The sequence below is a fragment of the Corvus hawaiiensis genome, chromosome 4 (assembly GCF_020740725.1).
Source record: "Corvus hawaiiensis isolate bCorHaw1 chromosome 4, bCorHaw1.pri.cur, whole genome shotgun sequence".
Taxonomy (NCBI): Eukaryota; Metazoa; Chordata; class Aves; order Passeriformes; family Corvidae; genus Corvus; species Corvus hawaiiensis.
Window position 1 is genome coordinate 3,873,102 of NC_063216.1, and position 15,634 is coordinate 3,888,735.

Genomic DNA, 15,634 nt, shown 5'->3' on the forward strand with positions numbered 1-15,634 from the left:
TGTACAGAAAATTGTGTCTTAAATGTCAGCAGGGCTTTGTGACTTGTAACAGTTCTGGTAAGAGAGGAACAGAGTGCTAACTGAGGTATAGGTAGGAATCACAGTAAGTAATGCAAGACTGGTTACATGCAGAAGTGCCAGAGAAAAACAGGGAGAGACTCAGAGAGGCATAGGATGGAGTCACTGGAGTAGTGATAATGAATAATTAAAAAATATATAAACTTAATAGACTTTTTGTTTGATAACTAAGTAAACTGTCTGGTTGCTGTAACTGAATAGTCAAGGGTGATCAGATAAGTGCTATTTTGCCTGCATTGGAAAAGGCAAAGTTCTGCATTTCTGTTGTTTTCCACCTCTAATGGAATGCAAATAGCAGGAATGCAAATACTAGGCACCACTATTGTATCACTCTAATTACCTTGTGTCTCTGCTTTTTTGGTATTTAAAGACCAACAGAACTTGGTTTCTTGCTATGAATTCACGTGGGTTATGCCTACAGAGATTGCTCAGTTTCTGAATCAGCAGGACAATTACAACCAGATTTTTTTTTCCTTTCTTTGAATCACAGCAGTTAAAAATCACCTTTCAGACACCTCCTTATTCCCCAGGCTATAAAATACTATGAGGTGGCAGAGGAGAGATTATTTAATTCAAATGAACAAAGAAGAGGACAGAAGAGAAGGCCCACTGTTTGGAGGTTAGTGTTCTCACCTGAGCAGAATGAATTCATAAACTCCATCCAGTTTTTGCTCTTCTGATTGCATCCACATTTCACAGGGGGACACAGTCTCTAATGGCCCTGCCATATCACCTAATGCAGTGCTTTCTTGTTGGCTGTAGGAAGTGATGTTTGGGAGGTCTGGAGGTTCCACACTGCTACTACAGCTGTAATAAACCCAAGTGCATCATTGACTCTACTGTGGTGGCAGTGTGGCTGTGGACAGAGCTTGCCTGGAGCTCAGGTGCTTACCCACTGGTCAGGGCAGATGATAATGATGCTAAAGGTCTTGTCTTCACTCTACAGTCCCCTGATTCCTGTTTATTCTCCTGAGGATGGAAGGTGAAAGGACTGAAACCTGAAACCTTTACTTTTAAAGATGCCTTCACTGCAGTGCCTGGGTATCTCATTGGGTCATTGCCTGTCTGACCATTTACTTTTTTTTTTACAGAAATTTTCCTGTCTGTAAAATTAAAATGTTGTTACTGATTGCAACGGAGCACCATAAAAATTATTTCAACGGTTATAAACCCCTTCTGGAATCATATGGTGGTAAGTATTATTTGTACACAAGGACCTGAAAAGGGGGCTGTTTTGTATGATCTAAGGCTACTCTGTTGTGTTTGTTTTGTTTGTGTATCTGGATCATAGCAATAAACTCAGTTTAGAGAGCAAACATTTGATAGCGTATTTTGGTGCTCAAAAACCCCACAGGTGCCTAGGTACATGCAGATGTGAAGGAATTAATGAACTTTTAAATAACAGGGAAACCTTTCTGTTCAGAAGAACGGGTATCCATATATTTAAATTTTATAGATATGCATATTGCCACATTCTCTTTCAGCTAACCTTTGTGTGAGAGAAACTTCTGCTGATGTCAAAGGACCTGGAGGACATTAGCAGCTGATACTGGTGCCTGTCGGGTGCTGTTGGGTTTGTCTCCCCACCACTAGGCTGGCTTCCCTCACTACTGCCAGTGACCTTGCAAACAGCTCCGACAAAGGTCGGAATGGATTCATTGATCAGCCAGGCCAAGCATATGACAGTCTGTGCCTTAATTGAATCCCAAAAGGGGGCAGACTGGGTTTTTATTACAGAGGCCAGACGATAGCACTCATTAAAAGCTCCACAGACTGTGTGGTTTACTAATTAGTTTATTATACAGACACCTTGACGATGGGCAAAGTTGTCATTTTGCCCTTTATCGCACAGGGGATGTTGTTAAAAGTTTAATCAGCTAACACTGACCAACTTACCTTGGCAGGCTGTGGACAGTCATTACCGAGGTCACCCCTGCTGTAGCAATTCTGACAGGGTCACAGCATGAATCTCCAATAAAAAGCACGTTACATAAGGTAAGAGTGCACCTGAAAGGGAACCAGGAAAAGAGATGCGCTCAGCAGGGAGTAGGAAACAGATGGACTGTTAGGACAAGTGAAGCCTGTAACGGTTTCTCTTTGCTTACATTGTTTAACATATGCTTTTTGGAAATATGGGGAGCTCTGAGCTATTGCTGTGATATGTTCATTAGAACACAAGATAGCCTGAACCAAGCAGTGTGTGAACAGGCACTGAGTGTCTCTGCTCTGGCAAAAGCAGGGATGATTTCGCTAGTTAAGCAAAGCCTAGCACCCAGGTAATGTGCAGAACCAGAGTGGTAAAAGAACAGGGAAAACTGAAGATCGAGGCAGCCCAGATTTCCCTGCAATATTGTTTTCCCTTTCTTCCAGATTCTTCTTTCCTTCCAGAAGAGACTGAGGGGAGACCTCATTTCTGTCTACAGCTTTCTTGTGAGGGGAAAAGAGGGGCAGGCACTGAGCTCTTCACTTGTGACCAGCGACAGGACTTGAGGAAACAGCATGGAGCTGAGTCAGGGGAGATTTAGGCTGGATATCAGGAAAAAATTCTTCACCCAGAGGGTGGTTGGGTGCTGGAAGAGGCTCCCCAGGGAAGCGGTCACAGCACCAGGCCTGACAGAGTGCAAGAATATGGTGTGGTTCTTGAGGTGTTCTATGCAAGGCCAGGAGTTAGGCTTTGATGATCCTTGTGAGTCCCTTCCAGCTCAGGAGATTCTATAATTCTACATTCAGGGTAGTTTTGTAATGTACCTTTAGTATCTTTATTCCCTGCAGGTGTGGGAATGTGCTACAGCTCAGAGAAACTGTTCATAAGGTTACCTTTACTTAGTTTTACTACAGTGACATCTGGAAGTCCCAGCAGTTTTGTAGTGTAATGGGCCCATTAATACCCAGCCTTACAAAAAGAAATGCCCTCTACCAGCTCTGTATCAGAATACATAGAAGTGTAATTAGATATGTCAGATTAAGGATGGTCTAAAAAAATTGAGGCAAAATCATAAAGGTTCTTGATCTCTTCAGAGTCTGTTTGATTAAAACATACTACAACTTGATATTTTTTCTTAGGAACCTAGTTAAAAATAAAAATAGCTTTATCTGCCTGTCAGTCACACCTGTGAGGCAACTTCCATCAAATCTTAGACTGAACAGCGGTTTTAGTTCCTTCAGGTCTTCTGGCAGTTGGTATCTTCCACAACTGCTGGTAGAAGAGAACGATTTTTAATTATTCCCTTGAGGGAAAAGCAGGGAACACAGCAGTCATTCCAGCTCTTTCATCTCAGCTGGCTGGCAAATCAATCAGTCAGGGTGCCCAGTGTACCAGATCAGCCATGGCATGTGCTGTCTCTTGATGAGCCACAAAGAAACTCAGGTAGGGGGCACAGAGTGGATGGCAAACTTGTGGTAAAACGCGTGAAGAAGAGCTTATCTGAGGGCAGGATGGGGAAACATCATCATTTCATGGGGAAGAGCTGGGGAAGATGGATGACACAGGCAAATAAGTTTAGGACAGACTCATAAGAGGGGTAGAAAGAAAAAGAATATGTTGAGGTTGGTATCTGTAGAGGATATGTGGCAAAATTCCAGATAATATGAGATTTTGTTGATTTCTGTGCAAAAAATGGAACAAATAATTTCTTTGGGTGTAGAGCATTGTGACATGAAAAGAAAATCACTTTACAGTCCTGAAGAGGATCTTGACAGAAAAAAAGTACAAGTGATCCCACAAGGAATCTCCTGAGACTGAGGTTTCAGTTTACAGGGACAAGAGTACACCCTAACATTTCCAACAGGACAAGTAATGGCCTCAGGCTGTGCCAGGAAAGGGTCAGTTGGACATCAGGAAGAATTTCTTCACTGAAAGAGTTGCCAGGCATTCGCAACTCTTTTCAAACATTCACGATCAGCAGCTGTAATTCCAGCGTTTCAGGTCAGAAAACAGGAAAAAAAAGTATTAGATGTTTGGAATATGTTATCCTCTGGGAACTGGAGGAGTATATGAGATATATTGGATTTGGTTTACTCATATTTTCACTTTTTTATTTGGACATAGACATCAGCTGAAATTATGGCTTTGGAGAATGAAATGGAGGATTTGGTTGTTGACTGTTATAGAAACTTTCACACGGAATATCACTGCATATTTTTGAGACGTTTCTTCCAGCCATATTCCATTAACAGTTGCATCACACACAGAATGAAGGTGGAGAGAGGTAGGAAAACAGTTCTCTTGTTTCACTTTGACTTTTTTTTCTGATACAGATGTCCAGTGCATCCAGTTTGATACTCCATCATCATGGATGACATGAATGGGAGAGTCCAAGCCAGTCGTGTTCTATCCAGCATAAGTGAAAGACTGCTTCAGTCTCACTTAACACACAATGTGACCTTGAAACAAATCACAGGAGTAAACAATGGTCCTGACTGTCCTATGCCCAGGGGAAGAATTTTGTCAGACCATTCAGTTGCTTTTTCCAGCCCAGAGACCTCGGCTCCTTTGCCAAGAAAACAAGTTCTAATGTAGGGGGAATTCACACACCTGAAAATCTCATGCTGTTCTGGAGCTGAGATATGGAGATGGGCCCAGAAGGCTGGTTTCAGCATCGTATCCCCAAATAAATGTATACAGGCAGGTAAAGTGCAACCTGGTGTGCCTCAGTGCATACTATTCATTTTCATTTGAACATTAGCATAAGGTGCAGTGGCAGCAGATTTGTATCTGTCATCAGAGGGAGTAAAGATCAATGAGTGTGTGCTTACAATATGTCCCGCGTGCAGCGCGTGGCGGGGTGTGCAAGGAGGGGAGCCAGCGAGAGGAGCCAGCTCCGTGACAAACACAACAGATGCGCCGCTGAATGCTGAGGGCAAGAACAGAAAAAGAACATTGGTCAGACCCTCAGCTTGCTTCCCTCAGCAGACTTCCCTCACCCTCAGTTTTTACAAGCTGAGTTGGGCCTGTGCCTCTGTTCAAAACATGAATCCATTCCCATTTCTCACTCCGGAATCTGGCTGGAATATATTGCAACACCGGGGCGAGCAATGGGTCATGTACAATGGAGGTACCATTGCTAGTTAACATGTCTTGGTAGTCACCCCAGGAGTCTTCTCACAGTGACAGATTGCTCTGTTACAACTGCACAGGCAAATGCTCCATCATTAACTCACTTTAAAAAAAAGCTGCCTTAACTGTGAAACTAAAAGACTCCAACTTTTCCTTTTGCTGTAGCTCCCTCAGGCAATGAAGGAATTTGCGATGTGTGTCAATGAGACATTTGAAATCTCACACATTTAAATCGTCCCGACTTCAACAGCATTTTAAATACACTGAAACCAGCAGCATTTCTAAATTCAAACACCTACCAGTTTCCTTCCCACAAGCTTTCTCCTATGAGCCTCAAAGGCAGTAGAAAATGTTATTATGCGAACAAAGCATCTCTCTGTAACTGAATTAAATATAAATCCATTAAAGAGAGAGAGATAATATAATAATTAATACTTTGTACTACTATATTACCTTTCTTTTGCAGTCTAAAGGTATTAATTCAGCCTTAGCCCATGGTTTCTTTTCCCATTTTATAAATAGAAAAATTGAGGCACAAAGGGGAAAAGTGATATAACTCTTCAGTTAAGGCAAATCAGTGTCAAGGCAGGCATAAAATCCTGGAAATCTGGTTCTCAGTTCTGCCTCCACCATTCCAGCACCAACCTTCCCACGAGGCAAGAACACAATAGACAAATGGTACCACCAACAGGGTTATGTGAAGTGAAAATCAACAGTGGATCCTCAGTCCCCACATCTCAGCCTCAGAGAGACATACACGGCTCAGTGGAAAGACAACTCTAAGCAACCACACAAATCCAGTGGTGGGCAAATTCCAGTGACTCCCCCGCATCATGTGTGGTATTTCTGAGTCTACATTAAGAAAATCCCATAATCCTATCCTCCAGTCTTTCACCATGCAAGTGGGTGAGGAGCTCCCATTAAGTTCAGCAGTGTGAGACTGCAATTAAACAGCGATTAAGAGTCACACAATGCAGCCCACTGGAGGGATGAGCTGTGTTCTGGCTAACGCGATCAGCAAACAAACTCTTTTGAAGTGCTTAGACATAGTGCGTTAGGAAAAGTACCCAGCACGAGGAATTACCACTCTGCCCTCACAAAGACATAAATCCAGGCTTCGCTTAGCCCTGGAGATGGATAGACCTGTTTATCCTCCAGAGGGATTTTACATGGCACTAGCAGGCTGCCCACAATGCAAAATCAGGCCTTTAATGATTGCTTGTGAGAAGTCAGAACGACAAAGCTTTTCATTAATCGTCCATTCCTCATCAGGCTCTTAATAGATCTATAAATGAATAAATACCCCAAGGAAATTGCTACTTTAAAAAAGGAAAAAATTGGGTACCACTTTGAATATTGACAGACACAAGAGTTGCCTTTTAACTCCGGAGTCATTCAACTTTTGTTGGAGTGTTACATAAAAGCTTTTAATTTACCGAGTACCTTTTTGTGAGTCGAGGGGATCATTTGTGACTAATGAAGAGCAAAGAACATTTTAATAATAGTGACAACTGGCTTTGATATTAATATTGTCTCAAAAAAAGTCTCTTTTGAAGTCTCTGAGATTAGGAAAACCCTTTATATTTTATCCAACCGTGTTAATAAAATTGCCTTGCCTACATAATGCTTTCTCCAAAGCAAAAGTAATTTTCCCCCACTTAGTTCCCCATGCTATCCTGTGGATATTTTTTTATGCATTTTTTTCTCACTTTTCATTTTTCTGTGCACCAACATTTCTAATTTTTTTATTAGTTTTCAGAAATCATATTTAAATGAAAACCCAAGTGTAATGCTCTATTTCTGACAAGAACATATTTCATACTCTTAGAAATGGAAGCCTTTTTGCATGTCATAAATATTTCTTGATACTTTTTCAGGGAGGAAGTAGGATGGTAGGGGTGCTGAATGGAAGCCTTCTTCAGGAAACTATCTGTTTTGTAGAAATTATGACAACAGAAGAGAAGGAAAACATTAATCTATTTTAGTTTTAGGGGTGTTGTTCTATGAACAACGCTATATGGATGTTACTTATGTATGATGGACCCTTAGATCATGTCATTTATTCAGGTGGACATGGAGTTGGCCAAAGCTAAGGGTAGGTTACTTCAGTTTTGTTTGTGAGTTCCACATCCCTACAAACTTTATTAGATCTCACAGGCTTGTTAAAATCATAGTGAAACAAGACATGTTTCTGAACTGGTAACACATCAATCTTTAGTCCCACTAAAAGGGATCAGCTACAAAAGACTAACATGAAAATAGTATCTCTAGCAAGTGTTGAAAACAGTAGAACAAGCATAGTTCCTCTCGGGTCTAACTTCTGTCCTTACTTAGTCTTTCATTTTTGGAATGAAGCGCTACTCAATTTTCCAATAGTTTTCAGAAAAGGTTACAAGTTAAAGCAATACACTTGCCTAAGACTCTTGTTGAGCCAGGACTCCATATGATGTATCGCAAGTCATGAATCATTTGAAGCATAAACCAGAAAAAAATTCCTTTTCTTCAGTTTTTTTTTCCTACTGCCCATGATGTATTCCCTCCAGCTCTTCCTTAATTAGGAAGTTAGGACCAGTAATTCGTCTCCAGTTGCTTCCTCGAAGCAGAAGCAGCAGCAGGGACATTAGCACAGACTGAACTGCAGATATTTTGCCATGTGCTCTCACCCTGTTGAGGAGATTCCCATCAGTCCCAAAAAACAATGCTGTCGCTCTTGGAACCCTTTCCCAAGAACAGACACCCTAGCAGTCTAATCAAGATGCAAGCACGAAACAGAACAAGTCTACAATCTTATGCTGTTTGAGAAGAAATCAACCTTGATATGTCCTTGGTATGTTAACTATGGCCCAGCTGTGTTATGGCCCAGCCCCCAGTGAGGAGCAGAAGGGTGTGAACCACTTCTCTCTCTCTCCTTGGGGCTGCACATGTTTCAGGCAGTTCTGACCAGATCCAAGTCCAGTCTCCTGTTTTGACTTTAACTATTTTTAGTTAGAGGAGAGGCTGCAAACTTTGTCCCACATTCAGAAGCTCCAGGCATTTGATAAATTTGTGTAATTTTGACACAGAGAGAAGTTTGCTAGAACATAGGCCTACAGCTAATGTTTATGGACAAGTTTCTAACAAAGGGATGGTAGGCCTGGGCTGCTGACTCAGCCTTCCCTGTCTGTGTAGGGATGCTGTTGCCAGAGTAAAGATAACCAGGAAGGTTACAAGGGGCCACAGAGCCCCTGTGATCTGCAGGAGCCAGAGAACCCGCAGAGACTCATTCACTTCTACCTCACCTCAAAGTGGGAGGAAGAAAGGACCTCGGCGAGAGAGCGTTCAGATGAAGGAACCTTTTATGGCAGTTTATATAATGCTTCATTTTGAATGACTGTGTGGTAACCAGAGCTGGGTGACTGTATAATAAGGCTCGCTGGCTCTCTGATGGAAACTTTCATAAGGGAAAAAGTTACTGATGAAAGTGAAGGGGATTTTGTGTGTGTGCTTCTTGTGCTGCTCGAGGTTTCATCTGGATTTCTAGTGCCTGCAAAATGAGGGACAACAGGGGAGCAGGCCACAAACCTTAACTCCCTGTGCTCTCTTCCTGAAAGTGAAGGAAGAGCATCAAAGGGAACGAGAGCGACAGACTCTCTAACTGAAAGGCATTCTATATTCTTGCTTTAGGTCACAGCCATGGCTTGCATCACAGAGCAAAGTCTGTCTAATTTAACATTTATGAACTCCTCGTTTCCCGGGTGCACTCTTAAGTGGGCCAGGAAAGTTAGGGTGATAATGCAAAGTTACAGTTGTGGTTATTTGGTTTTTTCCTTGGGCAATTTTAAACTTTCCGGGTGTCAGATGACTATTATGGATCCTTTCCCTCCTGTTCCTTAACCTCTCTTCTTCTCTGCTCATCAGGCTGAAAAAGCAAAAGCCCTACCATGTCACCAGGTTTACCCCAACAATTTTACATGCCTTCTTCCTTTGTTCATAAATTATACTAAAAATTGCAATATACACACGAGTGTACAGAAATGATCAATGAAGTGTGTATAAATTGCTCCCACCAAATAGAGAGGGGAACCTTGCCTATTTGATGTTTCTGTATCAGGTTAAATTCACTTTTGCATAGGGATCAATAAATGAGAAAGTGAAAAAACAAATGTAAAATATTTATTGTAATAGGTTGGGAACCACATGGCACAGAACTATAATTACTGTTTTTTCAGTTCAATGAAAAAGTTTAAGGTAGTTTTTTCCCAAGATTTTAATAATTTTACAGGTGTTGAAAGGTGTTTTTGAAATAGCTTTCAAGCTATTTCATCTTCCTGCTAATTTGATTTTTCAATTGCTCATTATGCAATTTAATATGTATATATATATATATTTATATAGGTGTGTGCCCATACATTGTAGGAAAAATATTAAACTAAACCTCATGTCTTTGGTTACATTGTTGGAATATGTTTTGGATCTGATTCTGCCCAGTAAAATCCCCTATTAGTTCCCTTATTAGCTCCTGGATTACATAAACGATGATAAAGATGATGTTGAATTCCCAAGGTGTTTTTTCTCTATTCTTCACTAAAAAGAAAAAACAGTCCAGTTCTCCACCACAAAGAAATGAGATTCATATAAGCAAAGAATAAATTAGAGATTAATTTGAAAAATATGGACTTTTTCTGTTATTTCTGGATGTGCTGAAATAATCTAGAGTGGCTGAATAGGAAAATGAGAGAATGATTGGAAATCTAGAATGCAGGAAATGGGGGAATGTAGTATCTGATTTTTAAACAGGGGAGAATTGCAGATAAAGAAATTCTAGGCCAAATAGATAAGAAGCAATACTCAACTCACCTGTAAGCAAAGGATGTAAAAGTGATAAGTGACAGATACATCAGACTAAGCTGTCAAACCAATCACTTTTCCTTCAATGGCAGGGTAACAGGATTCATGGAATGAAGTGGTTGTGAGTCACCATCTGATTCTGACATGATTTGGAAGATGTTACCATAAATAAACCGAGAAAATGCAAAATGGGCAAATGTAAGCACACCAAGTTAGAAAACAGAACTAAAAGAAAAAGAAAAAACTAGTTCTAAATGGGTTTCTGTTACACTGGGGCAATGCAGAAAAGGAGGAGTCACACTTTGACCTCTCCTGGGTTTGGTATTATTCCCCATTTTTAGTAATGAAGGGTGGAATTGAGCATGTTTATCAATTTTTGTGGATTATATCCAATCGGGACAAGTCTCAAGCACCCTGAAGATTAGAATTCAAAACAGTCTTAGCAAATCAGAATCATAGTCTGGAAAAATAAGAGGTGGTTAAATGATGCACAGGCCAAGCAGCTATGCCTAACTGTATTCTTTCTTACCAAACACGTGACTTCTGCACAAATATAAGATGAGGGAGGGCACAGCAGATTTGCCAGAAATTATTTTGGGATTATAAAGGAAAATAATCTGTACATAAATTAATCATTTTAACCACTTGTGCCACCCTGTGCAAAAAGAAGCGTCACATATAAATCACAGCAAGTAATATTTTCAATTTTCTGGTAAAGCCCTCAGCTCTGATCTCCTCTTCAAGTTACTACATTTTAAGAGAGATATGAAGAAAGCAGGAGCAGTCCACAGGAAAATGACAAATATGATCAAAGTCCTATAGAAAAATGTCTTACAAGCAAATTTGAGAGGACTGGGCTTGTTTAGTCTGAAGATCAGAAAACTGAGGGGAGATGTAATAGCAGTTTTCAAATTAGTTGATTCCTGTGAAGTGAATGGCAGTAAGTGAACTTCTATTTACAGTGAAAATAGAAGGGGGAGGTTGCTGTGGGGTGTTATATGAAATAGGAGAGTCCCTTTCTGTCTGATTTTCCATCTCAGAAGAAGGAAAGAATTTCCTCTGCCTTTCTACCTCTGTCTTTCTAAATTAAAATTATTCCATAGATTTAAGTCCTGGAGCTTAAATCGGTATTTAGGCAAATGTTAAATGTAAGGCTTTTTTTTAAAAAAAAGGCAGTCTGGTCTCTGTTCATTAGAGATTTAAGCATATGGCTAAGTTTAAGCCATTCAAATACTTTAACTATGCAAGTGATTGAAGCTGGATGCTGTTTGTTCCACAGATCTGAAATTAATCTGAATTTAGACTAATATATGTGTACTTTGCCAACTTAGTTCCTCTATTACTTAGAAATTTATTCAAATTCAAATGGAAATTTGGTGCTGATGAACCCAGGGCTCAAATTCCTGAACATATACATTATAGACCTTCGTTTCTTCCCCTCTTTCCCTTGCTGGCTGGGGGTCTATACATCAAGAATTTGTGTTCTGACCTTATAGTTTGAAAGATATTGAGTGCTTTAGCCTCCAGTATCGAAATCATTGGATGTCTGCTGCTGACTCAGATGGAAACAAGGTTAAGCCTGTAAATAGTAACATTATTGAAAATCACTTTTTTAACTGCAATTTCCTAACACCCAGCCTCGTTTTATCCAACCTCTCCCCTAAAATCCTGCGTGAGGGCTTGTACACCTGCACAACTATTAACACGGGATTGGAAAAGCAGCGAGCTTTGCTTGCCCACATTTGGGGAGGACACTCCTGAACATGTAGCTATTAAAATAGTAATTTCTCTATTACTCTGCAGTTCAGGGAGGGACTGCAGACCTTCACTTGCACTGCACACCCACGGGTTGTCACAGCGACTGGGTTTTCTGTGAAAAACCCCGCAGTTGTTAATTCAATCAACAGAAAGGGTGTTGATCTAAAACCCCACTGTTGTTAATTCAATCCTCCATCAATGAGAAGGTGGTGTAAAAGGATCTCTGCATTCCAAGCATTAGGAAATGTGTGGAATATCTGGTCCTATAGAACCAGAGACAGGCTGATGGCCAAAAGGTGGCGTCCGACCATGGACCATGAGGAGCTGAACTGTGTGAGTTTGGTGCATGAAGTTGTAGTTAGCCCCATAAATCCCTTTTGCTAATCAATCCCAAATAGAACTGAGTAGAAATTTCTTGGAAGCCCCTTATAGTTAACACTTCTAATGGATAATTTTTTAATCTTTAGCTTTGTAAAACTTAATGGTAAATGACTACATATCCTAAATTCCAACACTGGGCTAAAATCTCATTCTCTACGTTAAGGTAAAAGATCATTCCTCCATTTAAAATAAAAATCTGTAAAAAAACCATAATATTGCCTTCTTATTTATTTTTTTTTATTTAATTTTTATTTAAGTGTCTTTCTAATGATAATTCAAAATATTTTTGTTCTTTTCCCAGCTGAGGACTGTTTTTTAAGCACAAGCACACTGTGATGCTGTCAAACCAACAAAACATGAAACCTGTCCATGATATAAAAGCACAGTATGTATTAATCAACTAGTAGAAATTGTTGCTCTTTGCCATTTAAGCAAAATCAACTTTGCTGATGCAAACAAATATGGTGATGAATCCTGATTTGATCTGACTCAGCTTTGCTTCAGTTATTTCAAAAGAGTTACTGCAGTTTTCACCTTCGGAAGTCAGTAGCACATTGTCAGTAACAACTATGGGAAGCTACTTTTAAGAAGTCTGCGCTGCTCAATGTAATGTTATACAAAGACTCATGTTATATACATAAAACCACCTGAAATATACCCAACAAATAGGGAAAAAAAAATCTCTCCCAGACTCTGTAGCTGTCAGAGCAAGTTGTGCAGTGTAAGGCTCAGGTGAAAACCTGGCTCTTGGGTTCCACCTGCCTGCAGTTGCCCAGCCCAAACTACTGCCCTGAGGTGTTACCTGCAACCACCTTTGGCTCTGGTTCTGCGGGAAACATTTTGGTGAAGTGTTGTGGAGGATGAAAGGTTGAAAGGAACACCTCAGTATGATGTCTGAGGATCTACAGTGAGTGTACCAGTCCTTCCTCTGCTCACCACTGTCTCTCATAGCCATGCACTTCACAGGCTCAGCTTACACATTCCTTTTCACACAGAATAGTATCAAAGAAGAATCATAATAAGGCATGCATAAGCATAATCTATTTGCAGACAGAACTATCCTCCTTTTCTTTCGGTCTTCTCTTTATTGTGCTGAATTTTCCTCACTGGAGCAGGTGGTTCTGTTGGAAAAGAACATGAGTTTTATTTTTGCTTTTGTTTTCATTCCTTCTCTTTAAAAAAGTTCCTGTTAATCGGACTTTTTTCCCCCTTATCTAATCTGGTAAAACAGCTAAAGTCTGGAACTGAACATCAGGAAATCCAAACATAGTTATGAATAACTGGTGGTAGCATTGCACAGTGGTGGTTTCCCAAGGTATTCCATAGTAGAAACAAACATGCTCTTGAGTACAATATTAAGACATACAGCATTTCAGCACTTTCTGTGCTTCCAACAATTAAATTACAGTCTACCCTTTGCTGAGCTTCAGGAGGAGGAGCACAGTTCTGTTCCCATATGACTCTGTAGAGTATTAAACCTAGTTATTTTATTAACTAAAGGCCCTCTTGGGAAAGCCAACTAAAATTATCATATCCTCTCACACACATAATGTAATTAAGGCCCCTATACAAAAAGGTACTTAAGCACATGCTTTACTTTAAGCACAAAGGTAGACGTCTTGATTCAATCAGGATTACTGCTGGGTTTAAAATTAAGTGCATGCGTAAGTGCTTTGTACTGAGGTTCCTATCATCAGAATAGCTAGAGAGCTATCAGGAGATAAGTTTTGCCTTGTTATCCAGAATTAAAATGGATGAGCTACAATAATTTTTCCCCTCAAGTTACTCTTGATGCCTACTCAGAACTTTTTTTGCACATCAAAACCTGCAGGAACTCTGAGGTCTCATCTCAATTAAAACAAAGCAAAACAAACAAACAAAAAGATATGTTTGGTTTTCTATGGACACCACATCTTTATTAACTTGTTTTAGGCCTTTGGTTGGAATGTCACTGGTCGCAAAGTCATGTAAATGATACTGTATGTTGTCACTGATTTTCTTAAATGACTGTCCTAAATGAGCAGTCATGGGAAGCTGTGGGAATAATTGCTTTGAGAGTGAGCTTCTCATTACTTTTTTTATTTTTTTTCATGAACATTGTATGGTCATCACTGAGCTGTGAGACTGGGAGTGGTACTGTCTCCCAGTAAAATTCTGTGTCTACATGCAGTGGTGTAGTGTTTCTACTCCAAACTTCAGCCACGTCCTAGAAATAAGAGACAAAACATCAAATCAAGACTAAAGAAGGTAAAAGGAATGGAGTAACTTCTCTAAGTTACCTGCTCCAGATTTGAACTGTCCTATTGCAAGGATAGTATTACCTATACTGGCATCGTCAGCCATGCTTTTATCCTCCTTGCAGCAGTGTAAAGAATGCACACCCACGCTCTCCTACAGCACACAGACCCAGATGCTCTAAACTTGTGAAGTGCTTGTGGTTGTGGCAGGGCTGGCATTCCTCTGATATGGTTGCTTTTGACAAATTCAGGAAAATTAACTAACACATGATGTTATATTATGTGTTATAATATATAACAACATGATGTTATATATATGTTTATATTTGCTGTTTATATTTGCTATTTTTATTTGCTGTCAAATGCCATTAAATGCCTGTAATGCAGGCAACACTCCCTCCCTGAACACACCTATGAGTGTCCGAGGTGTACTGGTGTCTTGCCATTTCTGGTCATTCTCTGCTGGGTCCCAGAAATTTGTATCCACTCAAATTTCTATCCACTCAAATCTCCTGATGGTGGTGAGCCAGGGATGCTGCTGCTCATGTTTCACTCTCTCTTGAGGCAAATCTTGGTTTGTTTGGGCTGTCAGAATCCTATCATTCCTGAGCACTAATTTCACATAGAATACGTTGAACAACCAACCACGTTATCTTTTGTGCCTTTCCATCCACCTGCTTCTTCCCCCTTTACTCTTCCTTTCAGTCCTAAATGCATCTTTTCCTCTCCTGGCTGTCAAACATATCTTATACTTCAACTGAAGGAGAAAATCCCTTAAGCCACGATGCCACATGTTCAATGCAATCAAAAGGAGTTTGGCTTGTGCTAATCTAGGTGTGCTATATCGTATGCACCTGGGAGGAGCGTGTGGATGTGCCATATTGAGAGACCATACATTACTTATCTCTGAGCTGTAGCACAGAGAGATAAACAGCCATATGGCAAATGAACTTCGTTTTTTATTACTTTGTTCTATTTGTTTCGAAATAGCGCAGCCACAAAACCAGAATATTAACAATGTTCCATCTGGAATGCAGAAGCTTTTGCTGCTTTGCCATCCCAGTGTTTTAGCTCTCTTGAAAAACTTCAGTTGCTCTCCCTGCCTTGCACCTCAGGGATTTGCCGCAGCCAGAGAGGTCAGTGAGAATAGAGCATCTTTCTTTTGTCTTGGCTGGGCTCATTAAAGACTCAGATGCACAATGCAATATTTCTGATATGAAATAAAGGGAATCAATTAAACCTACAGTTTGATGATGTCCTTACTCCATGATTTCTCTTCCTCTTAAAAGAGAATGGA

At 40.2% G+C, this 15,634-nt stretch overlaps 1 long non-coding RNA gene across 6 annotated transcripts in view; it reads left to right on the plus strand.

Annotated features, from left to right (window-relative positions):
- LOC125325336 overlaps positions 1 to 12,268 on the plus strand; it is a 138,615-nt gene extending 126,347 nt beyond the window's left edge. For 4 of the 6 annotated variants that reach the window (XR_007203286.1, XR_007203284.1, XR_007203285.1 and 1 more), the window contains 2 exons: positions 569 to 2,073; positions 4,336 to 12,268. This is a non-coding gene — a long non-coding RNA (uncharacterized LOC125325336). The remainder of the gene's footprint in view (positions 1 to 568; positions 2,074 to 4,335) is intronic. The other 2 variants (XR_007203287.1, XR_007203288.1) reach the window with 2 other exon arrangements.
- Positions 12,269 to 15,634: the final 3,366 nt, after the last annotated feature.